Source organism: Equus asinus, chromosome 5 (genome assembly GCF_041296235.1).
Source record: "Equus asinus isolate D_3611 breed Donkey chromosome 5, EquAss-T2T_v2, whole genome shotgun sequence".
Classification (NCBI taxonomy): domain Eukaryota; kingdom Metazoa; phylum Chordata; class Mammalia; order Perissodactyla; family Equidae; genus Equus; species Equus asinus.
The window spans coordinates 98975071-98989125 of record NC_091794.1 but is presented as its reverse complement, the minus strand read 5'-3'; the positions used below and the strand labels follow the sequence as shown (position 1 = coordinate 98989125).

Below are 14055 nucleotides of genomic sequence, written 5' to 3'. Positions count from 1 at the left end.
CCCCCTCCCACACTCAGGGCTGGGGTCTGCCCCTTGGCCAAGGATTCTCTGACCTCAGGTGTTCTCAAAGAAATTCTCCAGCCCCAGGGCCTGTCCTTTTTCATAGCCTTTGCCACTTGCTCTGGATCCTCTTGGGAAGACAGAGTGAGGCCTGAGTCAGCCTCTGCACCCCAAGACCCAGGGGGAGGAGCATCTTCCGATGAATCAGCCAGTAGCAGCACCCCCCCCCCACCTGGTGACAGACATGTTTTACCTCTGATAATTCCGCCATTTGGGGCACCTAAGAGGCAGAAAGAGACAGAGCAAAGCAGGCAAAAGAACAACGACTATTTTGTGCGAGCTGGAGGCAACGGAAGACCTCTGTGGAGTGACAGGCAGAGAGGAGCAGGCAGGGCAGAGGGACTGGCTCCGAGGTGTCAGCACTGCGGGGCGGGGGGAGGGTGGGGACCCCTAAGGGACCTGAGCCTGGAACCCATCCTCCCTCTCTGCCCTCTTTCTCTCTTCGTTCTTCTTTCCTTCTGTTTTCTTCCCTCCCTTCCTTCTTTCCCCTTTTCCCTCCTTTTTGTCCCTCTTCCCTCCTTTCCTCCTCCTTTCTCTCCTCCATCCCTTTCTTTGCTCATTAACTCATTCCTATTTTTAATTCCTCTTCCATCTATTTGTTCAAGTGATATTCGTTTTGCTCCTCCTCTGTGCTGAGTCCTGTGCTGGGCGCAGGGGACGTGGAGGAACAAACCACAGCCTGGGTCCTCAAGGCCCGCCCACTGACCCTTACAACCCCCTCACTCCGGAGCACTGTGGGGGTCAGAGAAGCCAGGATGGACCAGCCCTCTGGGGGTGTCTGGGAAGGCTTCCCTGCGGAGGGGTCTGCCAGGCAGAAGGATGAGAAGTTTTTCCAGCGGGCAAGACATCCAGTCAGAGAAGAGTGTGTCCAAGGCACGGAGAAGGAACTGCAGGAGCGGCCCGGATGGAGAGGGGGTGATGCCTCTTACGTGACTTTCTGTGGGCCAGGCACTTTGAGAAGCACTCTCCCTCGTACAGATAGGGAAACTGAGGCTCAGAGCTACGTGACTTACCTAACATCACAGAGCCGTGAGTTGCAGAGCTGGCACTTAAATCTAGACCTCAGGGGCTCTAAAGGCCAAGATCTTGTCCCTGGACGGTGATAAACCTCAGCTCAGTGGTTCTCAGAGGTGCAGGCCACTCCTGCAGCCTCAGGGCACACGTGGCACTTCCCTGCCGCCCACAAGGGCAAGGGGGCTCTGTCTTGTGGGCAGGCAGCCTCGGGCTGCCCTGGGCACCTCCCCAGTCAGAATATCCTGCAGGGTCTGGCTGGGAAGTGAGCTCAAATGGTTTTGAAGGGCAGTACTTTCTCCTGTGCCCCAGCACCTCATTCAGACTGGGCATCGGCCCCTGGCTCCTCCAGGAGCCACTACTGGAGGCGATGGGTGGACCATGTGGCAGCCACTTACTCCCAGCCCGGCCCTGGGCCTCCCAGAATCCCAGAGTTGCAGGAGGTGGGAACAAGGAACATGCGGGGAGATCATCACCACCACAGGCCTGTGGGTGGCAGTGCTGAATGCCACTAGCCAGGAACCGGTGACTTAACCCTGAGCCACCACCTCCCCATGTCTAAATGCAAATAATAACCCCCACCTCCTCATTGCTGATGTCTTTTCTTGGCTCAGCAAAGGGTGGGGCAGCCTCGGGCAATGGAAAGACTGAGGGCTTTGGGGGCAGGGTCCTGGGTCTGGTCCCAGCTGTATTATGTGACCTCGGTTTCCTCATATGTAGGATGTTGACAATAACACCCACTTCAATATCTAACGAAAGTAGGTATTCACGATACCCACATGAAATAACACCAATTAAGCAGCAGCTACTCTAGCTGCATTCCTTCCTTCACTCATTCACTCATTTTATTCAGCAGACAGACCCGCAGTGTCTATACATGCCAGCACTGAGCTGGATATGGGGCTGGAGGTGGGATACCCCAGAGACTAAGAAGGACAAGGTCACTTCTTTAATAGACTGAACATGCTGGGAGCTGGGGAGAGTGAAGTGATGAAAAATAAAACCAACTAACACAATGGCAAGTGACTGGGAAGCTACCTGAGACAGGGTGATCATGGAAGGTTTCTCTAAAGAGATGAATGGCAAGAAGGAGCCAGTCATACAAAAACCACAGAGAGATATTCTGCAGAGGGAGCAGCACGTGCAAAGGCCCTGAGGAGGCAACAGCCTTGGTGTCTATGAGGCTGGTGAGGTTGAAGATGGGGAGTAATAGGGAAAGCGGCCGGGGCTGAGGTTGGAGCTGTGAGTATGGGCAGGTCAGGATGGGGTCCTGGAAGGCCTGCAGAAGAAGTGTGACACGTAACAGGAGCTCAATATTAATATCTGTAGGTATGACCTTCTGGGCCCACGCCCTCATTTTCTAGCTGGAGAAATTGACACATCAGCCTCACCCTTTTCCTGCAAGTGGGCCCCCGTCTGGCCTACATGACTGCCAGTCCACCTGCAAACAGCTCAGTGGCCCGTCCTGATGCAGAGGGTCGCTGGGACCACCACACCTCAGGTCTTGAGGTCTGAATAAAGTGGAGCCCCGGACTCCACCGGGGCGGGCACAGTTGCCTTTCCCGGCCACCTCCGGCCCCGCCTACTGCACCTGCTCTAACATCATTTAGTGATGGCTACCACGGAGGAGTGGCCTGGTATCCAGGAGAGCCCTTGGGCATGGGCCCTTTCCCAGCAGCTGAAACCCTGAACCTTGGGAGAGAAGGGGTGGGGCTTCCCACCATCTCCCTCAACACCTGCAAGCTGTGCTCGCATTCCCTGGTGACCCCTCCGAGCCCCTCCAGGAATGCCTGGGGACCCAGTGCCTTGCTGTGAGCTGCCCAGAACTGCCGCTGCTCAGGCCCGTCCCGCAGAGCCACCCCATCCCCGCTGGGCCCGCGCTCTCTCCCCGCTCTGTCTCTCCCTGTCTCTCTGTTCTCTCCCTCTTTCTGCTCTCACGCCTCATCTCCCTCAGTCTCTCACCGTCTCCTCTATTTCACCCTCTTCCCTTACCTCCACCCTTCCCTCTTCTTCCTCTCTTCTCTGGACGGGCTGATTGGCTGATTGGCTGGTTGGTTGATTGATTGATGTCTCTCTCTCCTGGTTCCCTCCAGACTTCTGAGGAGTTTACAGGAATACATAAAACTCAAGGTTGACAATGATCCCACCCAGGTTCTGGGGGTTCAGGTGGTCAGGCTCAGCCCAGGAGCTGATATCTGCTCTCCCAAAGGACGAGGGGGCTGCTGGTCCGTTGGAAGACCCTCTTCCAAGAGCGTCTCTCTCTGCAGTGCTGTGGATAAATACTGCGATGGGAAGACATAAGTTTGAGGTGTGGCCCCTCAAGTGTCTGCAGGGTAGCACCCCACCTCCACGCCGCCCATTACAAGCCGAACTCTCCCCTCCCAGGGGTGCCCAGGGGACAGCCAGGGGAAGTCAGAGTCACCTGGGAAGCTTATGGAAAATACAGATCCCCAGGCCCAGCCAAGAATTACGAAACTGGACTTTCCAGGGCTGGACCCCCAGCATTTATATTTTTACCAAGATCCCAGGGGGTTTTGAAGGACAGTGAAAACTGAGCAGGCCGAGCAGGGCAAGGGCTGGAGAGAGGGGAGTTCTCTCCCTCTGTTCAGTCATTCATCACCTCCTACTATGTGCCAGGCAGTATGCTCAGAGCCGGGTATTCACGAGTAAAGGAAACAGACACGGTGCCTGCCCTGCGGAGCTCATCCTGCCGGGATCCTGACCCAAACCCTGACACTCCTACTAGGCCCACACAATCGGGCCCCGCCCATCTCCCCCCACCTGCCTGGAACTTACCACTATCCCCACGGCCACCCCATCTTTGCCTTGTCAAACCCACTCATCCCCAGAAACTTTAGGAGTAAAATGGTTTAGAGGCTGGATTCCAAAGCCAGAGGGCCTGGGTTTAAATCTCTACTTCACTACTTACCAGCCATATGTCATGGGACAATTTACTCAATCTTCCTGTGCCTCAGTTTCCCAAGCTGTAAAATAACCATTGGCCATCATTTCCTCAAGGAAGCACCAACTCCCAAAAACGCTCTAGTCGGCTGTTCCCTGTTCTCTTAGCTGCCCCTGCTGCTTTTGGGTAGAGGTTTGTAAAAGTTATTTGTAATTTTGTGTAACTGTTAGAGTCACGTCTGCCCTCCCCATGGGGTGAGGGCCTCTTCTGCTTCATCCTCACCACGGAGCTCCATGCCCAGCACAAAGCCTGAACTTTGCAGGAGGTCAAAAAATATTTATTGTATGAGCAAACGAAGGAATCAAGTGTGACTCTCGTAGAACCAGTCCATCTGGCCTCCTCCTTGAAGTCCACCTCAGCATGAGTCACAGTCAGAGAAACATCAGTCTCATACCCAGAAATCATCAAAAGGCAAGCAGAAGGCTTTCCTGTAGTCTCCTGAGAGGATGCCAAAGGACAGGATTACATTCATCACTCAGACCAAATATCTTTATATTTTTAAACATCTTTACAAACATATCTTTAACTTCCTTTAACTCTCCCTCTTGCCTGCTCCAGCCTCCTGGGAAAAGGGACCAGGCTGCAACTCCAGGAAGGGAGCCCAGACTGAAATGCTGCTTAGCCATTTTTCCAATGAGGGATCTGGAGATGACACCATGTACTCTGGAACCTTCCTTCTCTATGGGAAGGATTCCCTGGCCAGCCATGGGGAAGATGAAGCCCGGAAGGACTGGTGGACAAAGAGCTCTCAGCCCCCTCCCCCCAGGCCCACCCAGCATGTCCTGAGGTCCCCTTGAAGGGGACTGAGGGAGGGGCCCCTCCTCCGCCATTCACTGCATAAACCAGCAGAGGAGGACAGACAGTCCTAACGTGGGCGCTCCCCCTTTCATTCTTGGTAAACTGAGAGTCCACGGAGTCCTCACAGAGTGTCTGAGCTGTCAGGCAAGTTGAGAAAAAAAGAAATTTACTCTGAGCCTTCAATAAGTCCCTCCCTTCTCTGAGTTTCAGCTTTCTCCCTCTATGAGAGGACTGCTAAACTCCCTTCCAGGTGGAAACCAAGATGGTGGTCCTGGGAGACCCAGAGAAGCAAGAGAAACTGGCCCAGGGCTTCGGCACGTGGAATCAGAGAGGCGGCCAGTCTTCTCTTGAGTCGGCCACATTCTGGGGGCCGTTGTAAAGGCAAGAAGAGTCTTAAGTGACCAAAAAGCCTAGGATGGCTTTTACCAAAACATGTGTAGTTAGGGGTGCCCCTAGGTACAGGTCCTAACCACAAATAATCTTTCTCTCTCATGGCCCTCAGGGAAGTTCACCTGCGCTCTCTTAAACACACCTTTAAGCTGTTTTGTATTAATCATATGTGCCCAGTCTCCCTCAGAGAGCTGTAAAGATCCCCCTAGTCAGGAAGCACGCTCATTTTTGAGTCCCTGGTAATGGAAGGGACCATATCCTGGTGCCAATGGACACTCATTAAAAGTCTGTTGACTTGAGTTTAAAAAAAAAACCTGACTTCACAACCTGCTGGCTGTGTGATGTTGGGCAAGTCTCTTAACCACTCTGAGCTTCAGTTTTCTCATCTGTAAGACAAGAATTAAAAATGTGCCTACCTGTAGGGCCATCTTGAGGATTAAATAAATTATGCATACAAGGTGCTTAGCTCTCAGTAAATGTGAATAATTAATAGTACTATTAATTGTGGTGGTGATGATAGTGTGATGGTGATAGTGATAATAGTGATGGTAATGGTGGCTCTGTAGATAGCAGTGGTGATCGTGGTGGTGATATTGATGAGATGGTGGCGATGTTGGTGTGATGGTGGTGATGGTGGTGGTGGTGGTGGTGATGGTAGTGATGGTGGTGGTGTTGGTGGCCATGGTGGTGATGGTGGTGGTGGTGGTGGTGGTGATGGTGGTGGTGATGGTGGTGATGGTGGTGGTGATGGTGGTGGCCATGGTGGTGATGGTGATGGTGGTGGTGGTGGTGGTGGTGGTGATGGTGGTGGCCATGGTGGTGGCCATGGTGGTGGTGGTGATGGTAGTGATGGTGGTGGTGTTGGTGGCCATGGTGGTGATGGTGGTGGTGGTGGTGGTGTTGTTGTTGGTGGTGGTGGTGGTGATGGTGGCCATGGTGGTGATGGTGATGGTGGTGATGGTAGTGACGATGGTGGTGGTGTTGGTGGCCATGGTGGTGGCCATGGTTGTGATGGTGGTGGTGGTGGTGGTGGTGGTGATGGTGGTGGCCATGGTGGTGGCCATGGTGGTGGCCATGGTGGTGATGGTGATGGTGGTGGTGGTGATGGTAGTGATGGTGGTGGTGTTGGTGGCCATGGTGGTGATGGTGGTGGTGGTGGTGGTGTTGTTGTTGGTGGTGGTGGTGGTGATGGTGGCCATGGTGGTGATGGTGATGGTGGTGATGGTAGTGACGATGGTGGTGGTGTTGGTGGCCATGGTGGTGGCCATGGTTGTGATGGTGGTGGTGGTGGTGGTGTTGGTGGTGATGGTGATGGTGGTAGTAGTGGTGGTGATGGTGGTGGTGATGGGGGTGGTGATGGGGGTAGAGATGGTGGTAATGGCAGTAAAGATGGTAATGGTGGCAGTGGTGGTGGCAGTGATGAAGACAATGATGATGTGATGGCGATGACAGCCCCGCCTAGGTCAGCTCAGGTCAGCCCAGAATCAGCTTCCCCACTGGCCCCTTGGGTCCAGCCAGTACTTGGCAAAGCAGTACTTAGAACCCCGACAAGGCCTTTTGGTCTCAGTACTGCTGTTGAGACGGAAGCAGAAAACACACACCCACACTCAATAAGCAGTTGGGAGGTTTCATATGGCGTGTTCTGCCAACAAAAGGTGAGTGTAATAATTTTGAAAGGAATATTTGTGCACTTGAGCTGCTGAACAGCCGTTTAATACAGTGTTCAGCAGGGAAGGCGAGACACATGGGCAATAAGAAATATGTATCCATTACACCCAGGAGGACTGCGATGCATGAGTGGATCAGAGGCTGGACTCCGCTTGTCTGGGAAGGGGCTGCCTAAGGAAATAAGCCACAAACCTTGTTTGAGCACCTACTACGTGCTGACCAGGCTCTGTAAAGGACACAATTGACCGTGAAACCCAGTTGTTACCTTGAAAAGCTAGATGCGGAAAAGAGAAGTCAAATATATAGAATAAAAACGCTAGCATGTCCATCCATCCAACAAACATCCACTAAATACCTAGTACATATCAGGCCTGTGAGAGTACTGGGAATGCTGAAATAAAAGAAAGCCAGTGTCCTCAAGAAGCTCCCAGCCTGGTGAGGAAGACAGACAAGTAAATAAACCCTCGAAAAGAGTGGGCGCCATGCCATAGAGTGGCCATGGCTCACTGAGGGCTTGCCACCTGCCAGGCTTGGGTTGAGAGCTTTACTCCCATCGTCTCATTATGTGAATCTCACCACGAGCCTGTGAAGTGAGCACCATATGATCCCCACTTTACAGAGGAGCGCACTGGGACCCACGGCGAGGGAGTAACTTGCCCTGAGTCACAGAGCTCCTAAGCGGCAGAGTCAGGATTTGAACACGGCCTTGCGGCTCTTAAGCAACCCTGCTGACCCAGAAGAAGGAGGGCTCGACTCCGCCTGGGGGAGCAGGGAGGGTTCAGAGGAGACCCTGAGCTGGGTCATGAAGGACGAGGAGGAGCGTGCCCGAGCCGGGCTGTGGAGGGCAGGCAGGGCCTGCAGAACAGGGCACGCTGAGAGCAATCGCCGCAGGAGAAACCCCGTGGAGGTGAAAAGTGCGGCATTCCCGGGGGAGAGCCGGCAGAGCAAGGCACCAGGGTGGAAAGTTCCTGCAGGGGGAGGGGGAGGTGGGCTGCTAAGTGGGGGTGAGAGCCAGGTACAGAGGACTGGACTGAGAGCGAAACGCCGGAAACCCAAACCAGCCCACGGCTGAGTCCTGTGAGCGGAGGGTGACTCCTTGCCCTCCAGGCCCCTGGTCCTTAAGAAAACCAAATCCGTCCTGGGCTCCAGATGAACACTCCACTTCCAGATGTGGCTGCTGTGGTAGAAAGAGCCTGGGTTAGAACTCCACCTCCAACCCATACTACCTTTGCGACTTGGGGCAAGTTATCTAACCTCTCTGAGCCTCAGTTTTCTCATCTGTAAAATGGGCTGATTAATACCTCCCCTCACTTTTGTGAGAAGTAAATAGGATGATGCTATTAAAAAGAAAAAAAAACAAAAAACTAGCCTAAGGCCTGGCACCCAGCAGGTGTTCCTAAATCACAGAGCCTCTTTTCCTTTCCCGTCCTGTCTCCGCCCTCCCCTTCTGGTGTCTCCCATTCCTACATAGCATGGAAACCATACAGCCTCAATTTTCTGAGATTGTCCCAATTTCAAATATTCAGTCTCTTCATCCCCACAAACCATTATAGGGGAGGAAGAACCATTCCTCGCCCCTCTAGGTCCTTCTGGTAGGTCTGAGAATTAAATTGACGTGAGACGGAATAACAGGAGAAAATCAAACCAAGTTTAATAACATGTACACATGGGAGAAACCCAGGAAGACTGAGCAACTCGACAAAATGGCAGAAGCCACTGCTTAAATACCATCTTCAGCTAAAGACAAAGGGCAACGTTGGGAGGGGTGGAGTTAGGACTTCAAAGGGGAGGAAGGCAATTCACACGGAGATGGAAAAGCAAATGTTTGATAAACAAATGTTTGCTGGGCCATTTATAGACAATGAGACCTGCAAGAGATATTTGGAGAAAAATGGGCCTGCTAGCTGCCTTCCCGTCTACCACACCTAGAATTATTATGGCGATAGCCCCTTCCTGGGACAGGCTCTTTGAGCTTCAATTCTTTTAGGCATTTCAGAGGAAGGTCAAAATTTCCTTCGGAGTCTTTTGTCCTTAAAAATAATCAAGCCTGGGGCTGGCCCCGTGGCCGAGTGGTTAAGTTCGCGAGCTCCGCTGCAGGCGGCCCACTGTTTTGTTGGTTCGAATCCTGGGCGGGGACATGGCACTGCTCATCAAACCACGCTGAGGCAGCGTCCCACATGCCACAACTAGAAGGACCCACAACAAAGAATATACAACTATGTACCGGGGGGCTTTGGGGAGAAAAAGGAAAAAAATAAAATCTTTAAAATAAATAAATAAATACATAAATAAAAAATAATCAAGCCAAAGAGACACATTTTGGGGTGGCAAATTCTGATCCCCTACACCATCAAAAGATCCCAGGAATTCTAAAGGTTTTGCATCCAAAGCACGTCCTCCAGACTGTGCACCACTCCAGGAACTAGCCTGGAATTCCTCTGTGGTGCCGACTCAGAGTTCAGAGAATGCCATCCCCACGTAGGAAGGATGCGAGTTTAATACACATAAGGAGGGAAGATGCTTATCATATTCCCCAATGTTCTGCCCACCTTTGGATTAGAAAAACGGCTAAAACACTAACCTAAAGACAGATAAGGTTAGTTGCTTCTGGAAGGTGCTAGATGCAGACCGGCTCCTGATGAGTCCCTCTTCCTGGGGCTGAGGGCTGGGGGGGTGGGAAGACACAACACCCGTAACTACTCTCCCCTGAGCTCCAGATCCTTCCAACTGCCACTAGGATGCCTCAGAGGCAATGCAAACTCCACGTGACCATAATGCAGGTCCTGCTCTTCATCCTCAAACCTGGGCTTCCCCCAGTGGCTCAAAGGCTGTTCAGAAATCTAGAGATCATTATCAACACTATACCCGCTCTATCGCCTGTCGCCTGATCACCTCACAGCTTCCTCCCCTCTCTCCATCGCCACCTTCATGACCTAACCCAAGCCTGGCCTTCCGTCACCTGGACAGTGCCACAGCCTGCCAACTGGCGTTCCTGCTTCCACTGCCCCCATTCTTCACCCCACACTGCAGGCCATCTTTGCAAAACACAGACCTGATTATGTCACTTCCTAGCTTAATGGTTCCCACTGCTCTTAGAATAAAGTCATCATTGACCTAAAGACAACCTCCCCTAGTGGGTCAGAAAGGCCCTGAGGGGATGGCCCCACCTTCCTGTCTATTCTCACTTCACATCCCTCTCACTCAGACACAGCACCTTCCTCTCCCTTCTCACACTCCCTCTGCTCCTTCCCACCCCAGGGCCTTTGCACATGCTTTTTCTTCTCCCTGGAAGGCTCTTCTAGCCCCTCTTTATCTAGATAACATCTTATATTTAACATCTCAGCTGAAGGACGCTTCCTCCAGGAAGTCTTCTGTGACTTTCCAGACTAATTCTGGGCTCCCATAAAGCACAGCGTGTCTCTATGTAGCACTTGCCACAGTTGCACTTGTACATTGATTTCTGTGGTCGTTTGATCAATGCCAGTCTCCCTGAAACTCCCCGAAGGCAGGGATCATGGCTGGTTTTGTTCATTCCAGAACAGAGGGCATGGGTACATCATAAGCAAACAACAAATAGAACCAAAAGAGTAAACAAGTGCGTGAATGAACAATGTGGCACTTCTTCAGATACACATCCTCCACTTTCCATCTCTTGTAAACCCTAGACTTGTACAAAGGCAGGTGGAGACATCGAGAGGAAAAGTGAAGCCAGGACCAGGAGAATCCAGGCTCCCTGAGTGGCACAGCCTTCCTGCCTGCCGACTTGGGGCCCAAGCCCCACAGGAGGGGGAAGGATGGAGCCAGGGTGCCTCAGGAGGGCCAGGGTTAACGGGGGAAGAATTTTATAGTCCTGGTCTCTGCACAGCTGAGCTCTCTAATGGATGCTGCCAGCGCTCTGGCGAGAAAAATGTGTTTTCCCATGTTCTGCCGGGCCCAGCCTTCACCACATGCAAATGTATGCAAATTATGTGCAAACACAGTCTCTGGCTTGAATGAAAGAAACCAGGGGGAGCCATGGAAGACTAGACCAAGCTGGCAGGCCCTCTGGCCATAAAGCTCTGATGCAATCCTGTTGGCTACACAGCTGAAGCGGGGTGGGGAGCATTAGCAGGTGGGAACGTCTCCCCAAATGACCCCCCACCCTTTTGCCCTCCCGAAACGCAGACCACCGACCCCAGGGGACTTGGATACTGTGAACTTTGGGCTATCTTTCCAGGAGTGGGATCACCCCCTCTGCCCGCCCATCCTTGGCACAGCTCCAAGAAGGCTCTGCTCTGAAGGGACACCCCACAGCCACCCCGGAAACGTCTCAGTCTGTAGCGGCTCCTTATGGCCTCACTCAAGCGTTCTCAAAACAGATTGCATGGCCACCTTCAGAGACAGAACTTGTGGGTCCAGAAGGGGTCTCACCTTTTGATTAGCTGACACACTCCAGTCCCTCCTCGAGACTCAGCTCAAGGTTCCCCTGTGAAGCGCATCCCCGAGTCCCCTCACTGTCCCCCATCAGCATAGACCTCCCACCCTCCTTGGGTCTCCCACAGCCCCCGGATGCCCTCCAGCAGAGCCCAGTCCACTGGGGGACGGTTCCTCTGTTAGGGTCTGTCTCTCCCACTGTACTGGGAAGGCCTCTGGATCACCTGACCAAAAGGTGGTGGGCAGTTTGGTGAGTGAATGAATGAATGTGAGAGGGGAGGAGAAGGAGAGACCAAATGGAGCATCAATGATCCCTTCAGGAAAATCCCAGAAGGTCTGAGAGTGCCAGTGAGGCAGCAGACAGTGTGAGCTGGGTGAACCTGGCCTCCTGCCCCCGGGGACCCCCGAGGCCTGCCTTGGCTGACATCTTCGTGGCTCCTACTCTCCCCCACCACCCACCCCCCAGCATCAGCCTAATTGGCTGTCAGCACCAGCCTTTCGTCCAGAAAGTGAGCTGTTCCTTGAAACCTCACAGCCTGTGATTAGATCTATGGCAGCTTCCTAAGCAGCTCAGCGGTTCCCATGGCAACCCGACTGGTACCCGGCTGGCAGCGGGCCACCTGGAGGAAAGGGAAGGGGGAGGGGAGACAGGTGTGGGGCTCTGCCTGAGGCAAGGAGAGGACGGAGGGAGATTCAGAGAGCAGGGAGAAATCAGGAGAGCCCTGGGAAAAGGGAAAAGCCTGGAGTCATGGGGACTTTGGGGTGAGTGGGGCCGAGCTGGGGAGGCCTAGAAAAGGGAGAGGTCAGACAGGGGTGTTTAAAGGAGGCTGGGAGATTTGAAGAAGCTGAGGGAGACTGGAAGACAGAGAGACTGCAGAGTTTGGGAGATGAGGAGAAGGTGAGAACTCGAAATGGGGAGACATGGGAAGGCTGGGAGCGGACAAGGGAGGATGGGAGAGGAGGAAACTGGGCAAGACCAAGGGAAAACCACTGGCGTGATGGCAGAAGGCAGAGAGAGGCTGGTCAGGCTGGGGAAAGAAGCAGGAAGCCAGAGGCACGCCAGCCAGAGAAGGGAAGGCAAAAATCGGCCTCTGGCCTGCCCCGCTCCTACCGTACCTTGAATAAGGAAGGAAGGAGATGGACACGCCACTGCCCACAAGGTCCCTCTGACCTCAGCCCATCTCCAGGCTCGGGGCTTGGAGCCCTGGCACTGCCAGTGAGGGGGCCCAGCGGCAGCTACAGAGGGGGCCTGCAGAGGGAAGATCTTGACATTCAAAAGGCCCAGGAGCCTCAGAAAGTCCCCACACGGCTAATGCGCCCAGGCTGGCGATGAGGCTGACGAACATGGAGCTTGGTCTCTGGGAGGAGGCTCTGCCACCCATCTCAGGCAAACAGTGATGCTGGCAAAGAAATGCAGTGGTACCTGCAACATGCAGGCTGGGCCTTCAGTGGCCCGCCAGGGAGAACCGACAATTGAGGCTGGGAGGTGAGGCCTGGAGTCCCCTCATGGGGACAAGACAGCCAAGAAGAGGTGCCAGAACAAGGGTCAGGAATTCGAGCATCGCCCCACCTTGCTGTCTGGCCTTGGACTTGCTTCAGTCACTTCTCCGAAAAATGTTTGGGTCAGACGGGGCACTTGGCTGGAGTCCTTCATGGGTACATGACAGGAACCCAACTCAAAGTGGCTAAGGCCAAAACGAAACATACTTGCTCATGAAATTGAAAGCCCTGTGGCTTAGGCATGGACCAGGTGTTCCAAAAATGCCCTCGGAGCCCCCTCGCCCCTTTGCTTCCTTCTGTGCTGCCTTATTCTCGGGCAAGCCCTCTCCCTGAGGGGGCACACAGTGCGGTCCCCAGCAGCGCCAGCTTACATCCTATCTCAGCAGAGAGACACTTTTTTCCTAAAGGTGCCAGCCAGTCTCAGGGCTGGTGTTCACTGGGAGGGACTGGGTCCTATGCCTGTCCCTGAGCAATAAAGGTAACAGTGAACCCTCGGGCAACTAGCCACATGCCAGGGACTGCTCTGGGCACTTTCTGTGTATGAAGCTATTCAGTCCTCAAACATGTCAGGACTACCATTATGTCCATTTCACAGATGAGGAGACTGAGGCACAGAAAGCTTCTATTACTTGCCCGTAGCTGACAAGTGGCAGAGCTGGAATTCCAGCCCCCACCCAGGCAGTCTAACTTCAAGGTCCAGATTCCTGAGTGCACAAGGGTCGGCTGGAGGGCTTATGAAAGCACAGATGCCTGATTTCGGGGGTCTGGGCTGGGGCCCAGGAACCTGATGCTGCCATCTGCAGACCATAATTTCCGTAACACTGAACTACCCGCAGATGCTTCCCATGAGCTGCCTGGTTCAGCTGCTTGAATCGCAGTGACTCTCACTTGCCACACCTGGGTGCCATGGCCAACCCAAGTGTGAGGGAGGTGGGTCCCGATACCTAGGCCACATGGACCAGAAATGAGGGAGGGCGGGCGTAAAGGAAGAAAACAGGTTCTGTAATCACAAGAAGGGATGCTTGGGCAATTGGTACCCTCCCTGCGCCTCAACTGCCTCATCCGTGATTTGGGGCTATTAATAGAAGCTGCCTCGGAGGGTTGCTGTGAGGACGAAATGAGTTGATACCTGTAAAACACTTCTAGTCAAGCCTGGAAAACAGTGGCACTCAATAAAAATTAGACACATGCTTAATGTACATTAGCACGAACACACACGCATGCTGAGACTTACGAACAAGAACACAAAAGCA

At 53.4% G+C, this 14055-nt stretch overlaps 1 long non-coding RNA gene across 2 annotated transcripts in view; it reads right to left on the bottom strand.

Annotated features, from left to right (window-relative positions):
* The window catches only part of LOC106840029 (uncharacterized), a 97918-nt gene that overhangs the window by 14341 nt on the left and 69522 nt on the right, over nucleotides 1-14055 (bottom strand). The window contains exon 1 of one of the 2 annotated variants that reach the window (XR_011503785.1): nucleotides 54-162. The exons of the other annotated variant lie outside the window; for it this stretch is intronic. This is a non-coding gene — a long non-coding RNA (uncharacterized lncRNA). Of the gene's footprint in view, nucleotides 1-53; nucleotides 163-14055 lie in introns of those variants that run through there. 2 annotated transcript variants of the gene reach the window in all.